The 10,670-nt window shown below is 53.4% G+C and overlaps 1 protein-coding gene across 4 annotated transcripts in view; it reads right to left on the bottom strand.

Annotated features, from left to right (window-relative positions):
* GSE1 (Gse1 coiled-coil protein) overlaps positions 1-10,670 on the bottom strand; it is a 416,570-nt gene that overhangs the window by 110,974 nt on the left and 294,926 nt on the right. The gene's annotated exons all lie outside the window — the stretch shown is intronic.

The following is a 10,670-nucleotide window of genomic DNA, read 5'->3' as shown; positions in this document are numbered from 1 at the left end:
ATATAGAGGCGGTTTCAATCCAAACATGATTCAAATTAGAATTCCATAGTGGCCAGAGAGGGATGAAGAAGAAAAAAAAATCTTAAAACCCAGCAATGAGACAAAAATCGCCGTCCAAGCCACGGCGCTCAAAAATGTCCAAAACAATAAAATAAAGGCAGAAGAGTGATCCCGACAGCGACGAAAAAAAAAAATCAGTCTTTTTTTCCTCCCTAAGATGATCAAAAGGTTCTCTCTTCGGCCAGCGCCCGAGCAGTTTCGGCCACCTTGGCCCTGGCAGATCCACAATGAGGTAATTGACGACCAAGGACGGGCCGGAGCCTCCACGGCTGCCCGGTGTCTTCGCCGCGTGTGTATTTTCTGCCTTTTGGACTTGAGATGCAAATAAAAAAAAAAAAAAAAAGGAGGGGGGCGCACGGCGGAGGGAAGCAGGCGGGAGAGCCGAGAGGAGCGCGAGAAAAATAAAGGGGGGGAGGTGAGGGTGATGAAATTGGGGGGTTAAGATCTTCAGGGATTACTCATTTGAAAGAAAAAAGAGAGAGAGAAAAGCAGCCCCCAAGACGTGCGAGTAGCAATCTCTCCTCCATTCAGCCATTTGAATGTCAAGGGCGAGGGTCAAGGGACCTGTTTCCAACAGGGTTTCACGTTCAGAACCAGAAGGAAAAAGGAAGGGGGGGCGACGGGAGGGGGTATCTCTTGTTGCCAAGGCGAAATCGGCTTTGTTTTCGTTTCCCCTTAGCTACTAGGTGAGGAGGGGCAGGGTAGCGGGGAAAGAGGAGGAGGGGGCAAGCAGGAGAGGGGAGAGGAGAAAATTAATACCCAAACAGCCAAGAAGTACTGAGGGGGAGATTTCTCCTCGTAAATAAAAGAGGCAGCGATCGCAAACAAGTCTCGGGCAGGAGAAAGCAGGCCGAGGAGCCAGCTCCCTTCCCCCTCTCGCCACCCCCCCCCTTTTTTTTTTTTTTTTTTTGGTTATCTCCCTGGCCCTGCGTCCCACCACTGACTCAGAGCAGGGGTGGGGGAAGGAGGAGAAAAGAACTCGCGGGGGCCCGGGCAGAAGGAGCAGGAGGAGAGCGAGGAGGCAAGAGCGCACGGCGGTGGAGAGCCCCTCGATCAATTTTCATGCAAGAATCATTATCGGTAAATTGGAAAGCTGGCTGCCTGACAGCAGATTTGTCTCCCCTAATGAAAGCGAAAGGGTAGGGGCGCAGCGGCGAGCGGCTGCAGGCGGCGACGGCGACAGCTTCTTCCGTCTCTACGCGGCATCTTCCAAGAGCTCCATGCTTCGCAGGGCGATAATAATAGTTTCACTTGCGAGCTTCCCCCCGCGCGGCCGCCCAGCCGGGCAGCAGATCCATGCGGACCGGGATCGGGGGCGCAGAGAGCGAGGCTCCCCTCTCCAAGCCCAGAGAGAGTGCTACTGCTGGCGGCGGGGTGCTGCTCTCTGCCCCAAAGCGGGGGCCGTTTGCAAACAGTGGGTGGCTGCGGGCGCCGCCGGTCCCCCCTCCCGCTGCCCAACTCTGCGCGCTCTGGCCGCCCGCCCACCCGTCTTCCCTCCCTCTCCACCCACGTCTGTCAGCTGCGGGGACGGGGAGTTCACTCGCCGCCGGAGCCTGGGAGGAGGATCCCCAAACCGTGCCGGGGGCTCTGGCCCGCCTTTTGTGAAACCCACACGGGGTTGCGGAAACGCACACACCGGCTGGCGAGAGGAGTGAGTCCTAAGGCCAGCGGCTTCTCTCCTTTTCCTTTTCCTCTCACCCCTCACTCCACACCCCACAGCTTAAAAATCCCTGTTGCAAATGTAATCAAATGCTTGATACCATCTCCCACACTCTCCCTGCACTGGTGCATTATCTGATCCGGGAAGGCATGCTTCCAGGCAAATAGACCTAATAAATGCTATTACTGGGATTCTGCAAACCCCGGCTGCACCATAGTAACGAAAGCCCTGGCTAATTTGGTCTAAGAAAACGATCAACTGCACAGAGTGTGTGTGAGTGACTGTAGAGCCTGTATCTCTCCTCCCCACACTGCCTCTCTTTCACACCAGCTCAAGAAGGCCCCATGTGATAATTCCCCAAATCGAAGGGGAAAAAACCCTGCCGCCAAACCACATCCTGTGCGCTCATTGTCCAGCCCCGCGATTTTAAAGAGACAGGATCCATTTACCCACGCTCGGCGCGCGCGCACACACACATAAACGCTCACTGCAAAGCTGCCTCTTGATGTGACAATTTATTTTCAAGCCCTTTTACCTTCTGAAGGGGCCCTGGGTCACAACTAATCGAGACTTGGTGATACTAAGGGATCACCTTTTGACCCCAGATACAATTGTCGTAGTCTGAGGAACAGACCTGTGGCCCCAGGTACGCCCAGCGGGGCACCGCAGTCACGCCAGGCTTGGGTTCCTGCCAACGCTTCCCAGCCACTGCGTAAATCAGGGGTCCCCAGCGGCAGCCCGGGGTCCCTGCTAAACGCGGCGGCTTCAGATGACAATTGAACTGTCGGAATATACTCTAGAGGAGAGCCCCGAAGGGCAAATTGGAGGTGGTGGGGGGACCCGGCGTGCCTTCTGACCCCTCCATGCCATCCACCCATCCCCGAAAAATCTTAAGTGGGCTGGGCGGAGCGCTCGGAGCCAAGGGAGGGGTGGCGCTCCTCCCCGCCGCCACCAACCGCTGGGTGGGTGCAGCGCTCAGGCAGTTGCCTTCTCTGCCGGCTAGGCCGCTGGCGGGGTGCAAGAAGCGTCTTTTAATCCCCCTCAGCACCTGCTGCGCCCGGCCCGGCGCCCCCTCCCCGCGGGCGGCGGAGCGCGCGCGGGCACCCAGGAGGGCGCCGGGGCTGCTGACCGGGAGGAAACGGGCTGGTTGGGGCCGCCCGCGCCCGTCGCCAGCATCTGGCCGCTCCGCCCCGCTCTGACCCTCTGAGGTCGCTCCCGGCCCTTGACGGCGGCAGCCCTTTGTTTCCGGGGCTGCGTGGCGGCGCGCTCAGAGCTCTCCGCACCTCCCCCTGCACCCGCCGCCGCCGCCGCGGGCCTTGAGAGGGAGACTAGCGGTTGGTGCGGTGGGGTCTGTGTCCAGCACCTGCCCGCCCCCCATCCCCGCCCTGGCCGGCCTCCGCTTCAACCTCCGCTCTTGCCTCTCACCCTTTTGTCACCCACTTATTTGATGATCTGCGCCCCTCCAGCCGTGCGGGGGGGGCGGGCACCAGGGCACGCAGCAGACGGCCAGGGTGAGCTGCGCCCCCCGCCCCCACCAACCCCTCATGAGCTTGGAAAACCTCTGTTCCTTCTTGGGGAAAAAAAATGAAACTATTTTTAAAAGACCCTAAACTATCAGTTTCTGTTGTCATTCTTTTATTGGTTTTTAATTCTCCGGGATTACAGGAACAACAGTAGTAATTAATACTAAACCTTCCTCTACTGTATATGCTAATGGCAGGAGCCATAAAAATTAATTTGCAAACATGTCATTACACAATAGCTGTACAGGCAATAAGCCTGTAATTATGGGCCAATCACAGGCAGGGTACAGAGGGAGGGTGCTCCCCAATCTGCTGGGTGCCCCCTCCCCTGCTAAAGTGGGGAAGATGGTGCCAAAAGGAGCCTGCCTTCTGGGAGCCACCTGTGGGGAATGCTCCCAGCTGGGGGGAATGGCAAAGGAGGTCTCTAGTCTTGAGTTCCAATTGGCCTAGTTTCTATGCAAGACCCCCAGGAAACAGCCACTCCCAGGTCAGCCATAACTGATATTTGGGGGGAGAGGCAACCACAGCCTTAGCTCGCTGGCCCGGCTTTCTGGTGGTGGATGAGTAGTAGGAGGAGTGCGAGGCCGAGAAGAGTGGACCCCACCCTTGTGGGCCAGCTTATCTCCGCTGCCCTGTGAAATGCAAACATCTCCCTCATAAGTATTTGAATGCTTGCATCAAATTATCTCAAAGTGCTGGGGCCAAGCCCTAATCACTTTTAGCCACGCCCTTGGGAAGGAGGTGAGCTGTAAGATTCTAGTGATACCTAACCCTCCTTTGGCCCTGGGTCTGGGAGGCTCAAAGTAGGTTAGTGACATTTCTTGGTGACAGGGATGTTTGTAAGGAAGGAAAATATGAGATCCACTATGGGACGGTGGCTGTACTGCAGCTCCCAACCTGATGCCAAAACAGCTGAAAAATATAAAGCCACCCCCGCCATGTCAAGCAGCCTGCTTAACGGCTGACTCTCCACTGAATGGCTAGGTTGTTTGCCATAATGTGGCTGAACGGGGAGCTGGAAGGATTTTCCCTTTCCCACTGGCCCTTGTGGCTTGGCTGTAGTTTTTGGAACCTATCACTAGGGCCATTCATTCCCAGGGGAGCCACCCCTCTTCTGAGAGTACCTATGGCATGGCTGGGGGTGGGAAGGGCAGCCAGTCCGGGCCACACCCGGACCAGATGCCAGGTGCCCAGGTGAAAAGGACAGTGCTCTTCCGGGGCTTTTGCCCCAGCGGGATTTCTATGCAAGAGCAGGATGTTTTTCTCCACTCTCTCTTCTCTCTCAGAGCCTGGCCGAAAAATACCCTCTCCTCCCTCTCTCAGCTCACCTCTGGGGAGGAGGAGCCGGGCATCTAGAGGAAAGAGACAGCAAATGGCAGGCTGAGTCCCCAGTGCCCCCTTTTAAGGTTGGGGCCACCATAGGGCAAACTCACCCCCAACAACTCCTTGAGCGACCCCTGCCTACGCTGCTCACCAGCCCAGGGGCAGAGGGAAGCTCGGGGCCAAGGCCTGGGCAGAGTGGAAAGAAAAGAAAATGCTTCATCTCTCAGTGGGAAAACAAACTGGGGGCTGGTTGCTTCCCGGGAAGCAGCATGGAGCCCACCAGATCCCCACCCTGAAAGTGCAAGGGGTCCCCTCCTTCTCACCCCTCCGCAGCTGCTCCTTCAAAATGGAGGGGCCCCAGACTCCCTCTAGCGGGGCTGCCGTTGCCACAGCACAGAGACAGCCTAGCCAGCCAAGAGTGTCAGCTGAACGCAATAAAAATAGCCTCCTAGCACGTGCCAAGAACACTGAGGCTGCAGACAGGTCTGGGGTGTGCAGCAGTGGGGCGCCCGGCTCCAGACTCCGTGTGCCCACTGACACTCTGGTGGCCGTCCAGGCCAGGCCAAGACTGGAGAGGGGTGCTGCTGCTCCCCAAGGATTCCAGGAAAGGGAGGAGAGGGGAGGCTGGGAGGCCAAATGACTAATCTGAAATGCCCCTTTGGGTCAGCCCCTCCATTTCCCTCTTTAGGATAATTATGCCAGCTGATATTTCCTAGGCGTTCAGTCTGTGCCAGTTGCTGTTCTAAGCACTTTTCACAGATAACTCTTTGGATCCTCATGACAGTCCTGTTCAAGGTCACCATTAGGAGTTTTAATTTCTAGAAGAGGCACAGAGAGGTTAAGCACCTTGCCCAAGGACACACAGCCAGTAGGTGATAGAGCCGGGTTTTGAATCTGAGCTGGTTCCAGTCCATGTTCATAACTATCACCTCAGAATCAGAGAGACCAGAGTTCCAATCCAGTTGGGACTCCCCACCCACTGTGTGCCCTCAGGCAGTGACATCACCATTTTGATCCTCAGTTTCCTGACCTGGAAAATGGGATGAAATCACCCCTGCCTTCCAGAAAGACTTGGGTGTGTAACCCCTCCAGTGTCTGACACACACAGAGTAAGGACTCCATAAATAGAGCTGTAATTACTCCTGTGTTTTGAATAATGATGATACTAGCAGTAATAGTAGCTACGATGGATGGGGACTCAGTACACTGCTGTTCTATGCTCCCTGCTTTATCTTGTCTAGAATTTGCCCCCACCCCAAGGTAGACCTATATGACCATCCCCCGTTGTACACATGAGGACACGGAGGCCCCAAAAAGTGAAGTCACTGACCCAACGGCACACAGGAAGGGGACACACCCGTTCTCAAACTCCCGCCCCCGTCCAGCTCCAGTTCTTAGGCGACTGGACCCCATGTACAATGTTCAAAGTCTTAGAATAAGGAAGTCTGAGGTTAGAAAAGAGGGGATCCTCTGTCTAGTCACACTTCACGGTGATGTCTGTGTACCCAGGTTTTGTCCCCATCTTTGCGTGGTGAGTTTACTTTCCTATCGCTCAGTGGCTCCAAGGTACACCCCACCCAGGAAGAGCTGTCCTGTCTCAGGGGTCTACCTGGGCCTCTGTGTCCTCCCTCCATCTGCCCAAGTAGTGGGTTGAATGGTGGCTTGCCAAAACAGATGTCTACCTAGAACCTGTGAATGTGACCTTATTTGGAAAAGGAGTCCGTGCAGAGGTAATTAAGTTAAAGACCTTGAGATGAGGCCATCCTGGATTATTGGGGTGGGCCCTAATTCCACTGATAAGTATCCTTATAAAAAGAGAAGACGTACAGGGGAAAAGGCCATGTGAAGATAGAAGCAGAGGTTAGAGCGATGGTGCCATAAGCCAAAGAATGCCTTGAGCCATCTGGAGCCACCAAGAGCTAGAAGAGGCAGGAAGATCTCCCCTAGAGCCTTCAGAGGGAGCATGGTGGCTCAACTGACACCTTATTTCAGATCTCTGGCCTCCAGAACTGTGAGAAAATAAATAAATTTTTGATGTTTTAAGCCACTCAGATTGTAGTAATTTGTTACTGCAGCCACAAGAAACTAATACGACCTGTTATTTCTGTAAAAATGGAGTGTCTTCTATCCTGCCAACCCAGGGAGGCTCTGGGCATTGTCCAAGGCTGGATGCCATGGGCCTCGGGCCAGCTGGGTCCATCTCTCCTTTAGGTCCATAGCAAGGGCTTGGTTGAAGATGAAATGTCCAGGGTCCCTGGACAGCTGTGTGTTCAGGCTGCTCATCCTCCATGAAGTTGAAGTTAACAGCCCACTGGGATGGGGGGCTTTCTAGGGATCTGACCACTCATCTTCACCCGCCCCCTCCCTCCGGTGACCCACATTTGCTGGCTGGGGTCTGGGCAGCAGCCTGGGCTGCAGGAGATCACTGGGAGTGATCTGTCTGGGGGAATGGCCAGCCTTGCTGGATCGACCTATGAACTCAGGACTCTATTGGCCTATGTCAGACCCCATGAATCTGGGGCAACTGCAACAAACAACACAAGGCCTAATGGCCGGCTTTTCACCAGATCTGCTTCCCTTTCCTAGACTACATTTCTCAGCCTCCCAGGCAGATATGTGGGACCAAATGACCAAGTTCCGGCCAGGAGATTGTGGTGGATGTAATAAGTTGCCATTTCCAGTCCTGGTCCAGAAAACCCTCTTGTGTGAGCCTCCATTTTCTCCTTCCCGATCTGCCCACTGGATGTTAGCTCCCAGGATGACCTTGAATCTGTATATAGAAGATGCAGCACCTCCATCAATTCCCCAATTGTTGAGAACAGGGTCCCCTGCCCCAGCCCCCACTAATTGTGTATTATGTGGGCACGCGATTGAGAAATAACTATCTACTGTGTAACTTCTATTGTGAGCGTGTATAAAGTGTAACTTTGTTACAGCAGCTAGTGTTAATTTAATACACCTACCAATAGGTCCCTTTACAGATGTGTATTTAATGCCTAGAACTGCATTAGATGCTTTAAGTGCATTATCTTATTTCATGCTTACAACAAAAATAAGTCTACCATTATCCCCACTTTTCAGATGAGCAAACTGAGGTCCAAAGAAGTAAAATGACTTGCTCAAGATCACAAAGTAAGATAAAATAAACGGATTTAAACCCAGACCCTCTATTTTAAACCCTCATCTCCCTCTAGTATGAACTGGCAAAGAGGCGTTATCCCAGAAATCCTTTTTAATTAAAAGCAAAACAAACAAACAAAAAAAACAGGAAGGGCAAGCACATTACATGTTGCAGTCTACGGAGAGAACTATATCTGACCTTCAGTTTGGGCCTGCCACTGGAGTGGGCTCCTGGCAAGCTCAGGATTTGGGAACTCTTCAAAATAATGGTTTTACAAGACATAAGCGTGATATGGTCAAAGAGTTTCCTTCCCATGGGCTGCACGAATGCCAGAGAAATCAGACAGAGACTGCATGTGGGACTGCCGGGGCCTCACAGCCCATCCCTGGAAAGAGCCCCTCCGCCTGTCCTCACACGCCTCCTGGGATACAGGAGGCCACTGCTGGAGGCAGTCTATTCAAAATCACAGACGGCTCTCGGCTCTCACTGTTAAGGTTCTGCTTTGTGCAGAGGCAAAACAGGCCTGGCACATGGCTGTCAAAAAAGCACTGAAGAAGTCTCCAGGGGGAAGTTAAATACGGGCATCAATGTGGCTCCCGACACCCGGACAGGCTCGGGGTACCTTTTGTGGACACAGCGACAGCTCGTGTGTGGCCTGCCTACTCAGATCCTGCTCCAGGCCACTGTCCTGTTCTGCTGCCTGGGGGCAAGCCAACAAGGCTTTCTTCTCCCCACCTGTGCCTGCACGCGGGGGACCAGGCGAAGGCCTATTCAAGGGAACAAGGCATTTGTGAACAGCTCTTCCTGCCGCCGGCTGCTGGTGTTGGCTGGGGAAGAAGTTACTGCAGGAACGTAATTACCCATTTGCGGATGACGCACAGATCTCTCTGTCTACCCCTGGGCCTAACTGCTTCAGGTTTGTGTAGCTCTCTGGCTGACAAGATGTGGTTCTTACAAGGTGGCTACGTGCCTGCTTTCCCCCTCACGCTGGGCACTGGGTTTCAGTGTGAAAGAGCCTAGGGCACCTTTTTATCCTTCTCTGCCTTTGCCTTGCAAACAAATCCTGGGTCAGCCCTGCCACTTCCTTTCCTTCTGCATCTCCCTCGCACACTCTCTTGCTGCTGTCCCACGTGGCCCGAGCTGCCCTTTATTCACCTCCAGTGGGTCATGCCTGAACCGAAGGGATTGCTGACATGTCCCCAACGTGAGATATTCTCCCCGCAGAATACCTCCTCTGTCAGGTTGTTTTCAAAGCATGAATGTGGCATGGGTTTCTCACCCTCAGCATGATAGCCACTTAGGGCCAGATAGTTCTTTGCTGTGGGGTTGTCCTGTGCACTGTAAGATGTTTAGCAGCATCCCTGGCCTTGACCCACTGGATGCCAATAGCACACCCCAGTTGTGACAATGCAAATATCTCCAGACATGGCCAAACTTCCCCCGGCAGGGGAGGAGGAGACAAAAATCACTCTGGTTAAGAGCCACTGATACAGCATAAAGGATCCAGCCATTACACTGAGGGACTGAGTTTTAGACCTAGTTCTACCATCAGACTTGGGTAAAACCTGCCCTCTCTTGGCCCCAATTTTACCATAGGAAAAATTAGACGGGATGAGTGGGGTGCTGTGTTCTTCCAACTGTCTCTGATTCTCTGGTGCTGCTTAGGACCAATAGTTCTAAAGTGGGGATGAGCTCATCATTCAGGAAGGAGCATCGGAAGGGAAAGAATCCAGTGATGTTGCAGGGTTCATGTGGAAAAAAGGGGGGAGGGACCAACGTGTTAGGTGGGCAACCCTCTCAGTGTTTCTCCATTTTCTCCACAGTCCTCTTTCTCTCCAACCTAAACAAAACCTGCTCTGAAAAAAAGAACATCTACTATCAGTCATTTACACTCTAGTGTGATTTAGCCTCACCTCCACTATCTTCACAGAACTGAGGCTGTGGCCATCGTTTGAGCCATTTCATGGCTAACTGGAATAGCTATAGGATGCATTTGGGAAAGACAGGACAACAGAGCCATTCTGCCCACTTGGGCTAAAACGGTGGTTTCAATTTCATAACATCATGTGATGAGATGAACTTCCGGGTGCCCTGTGTTAACAGTCTGTCTCAACAGCTGCCACGGGGGAGAGAACAGCATCAGTGAAGAGCTGGAGTTGGGAGGAGTTATATGGCTCAGATGAATTGTGATAAAGAGGTGGGTCTAGTAGGGCCACCAACAAACCAGGTGCTGAGTGGCCAGGTCCCTCAGGCTTCACAACGATCAGTCCCCTAATGGCATCTGGCAAACACCAGCTTATGTTGAGCTGCACGGAGCACCATAGCCGTAACATTCTCAATTGGCAACTACAATCCTGACCCATATGTCCCAAAGACAGGATATCCGGTTGTTTGTGGAGATGGCTTATCCTAGAATCAGCTCTGCTTCAGCTTTTAATTGGGAAGTAGGATGACTGTTCCTGGGGCAGGGGGAGCATACACCTGTTTAGTGGGAGGCATGTGGGTTTGGGAGAGGATGCTAGGTCCCAGCACAGTTCCACCCACACCACAGGTGCGGCGTATCTGTGGCCTTCTCTGGCCTTCAGTCTCCTCCTCGGTAGGATGCTTGAACTAAATGATCCCCCAGGCCTTCCAGCTCCGCGAGCCCATGATTAATAAAACTCAGACACACCATCTGCTCACTCTGACATTTAAGAAACAGAACAGGTTTCCGAAGAGAAAGCTGCCCCGTGTAGCTCTCATCGCCTCCTTCGCCTGCTGATCGAGGGTGGGTTCACACTCTCCCCACATCCCAGCCCTGACTTGAAAAAAATCTTGATATGCACACACACACACAATCACACACAGCGCTATCTCCCTCCCACCCACCAAAGGTCAAAAACGGGGAAAGCTAGCTGATGCTCTAGTAAAGCTCTCAACGAACTGACCCTTTCCTGGGCCTCGCACCCTTTATAATGTCTTCTCCAGCTGGGATGCGGGGGGC

The sequence above is a fragment of the Pteropus alecto genome, unplaced genomic scaffold, assembly GCF_000325575.1.
Source record: "Pteropus alecto unplaced genomic scaffold, ASM32557v1 scaffold7, whole genome shotgun sequence".
Classification (NCBI taxonomy): Eukaryota; Metazoa; Chordata; class Mammalia; order Chiroptera; family Pteropodidae; genus Pteropus; species Pteropus alecto.
This window is presented reverse-complemented; position numbering and strand designations above follow the sequence as displayed.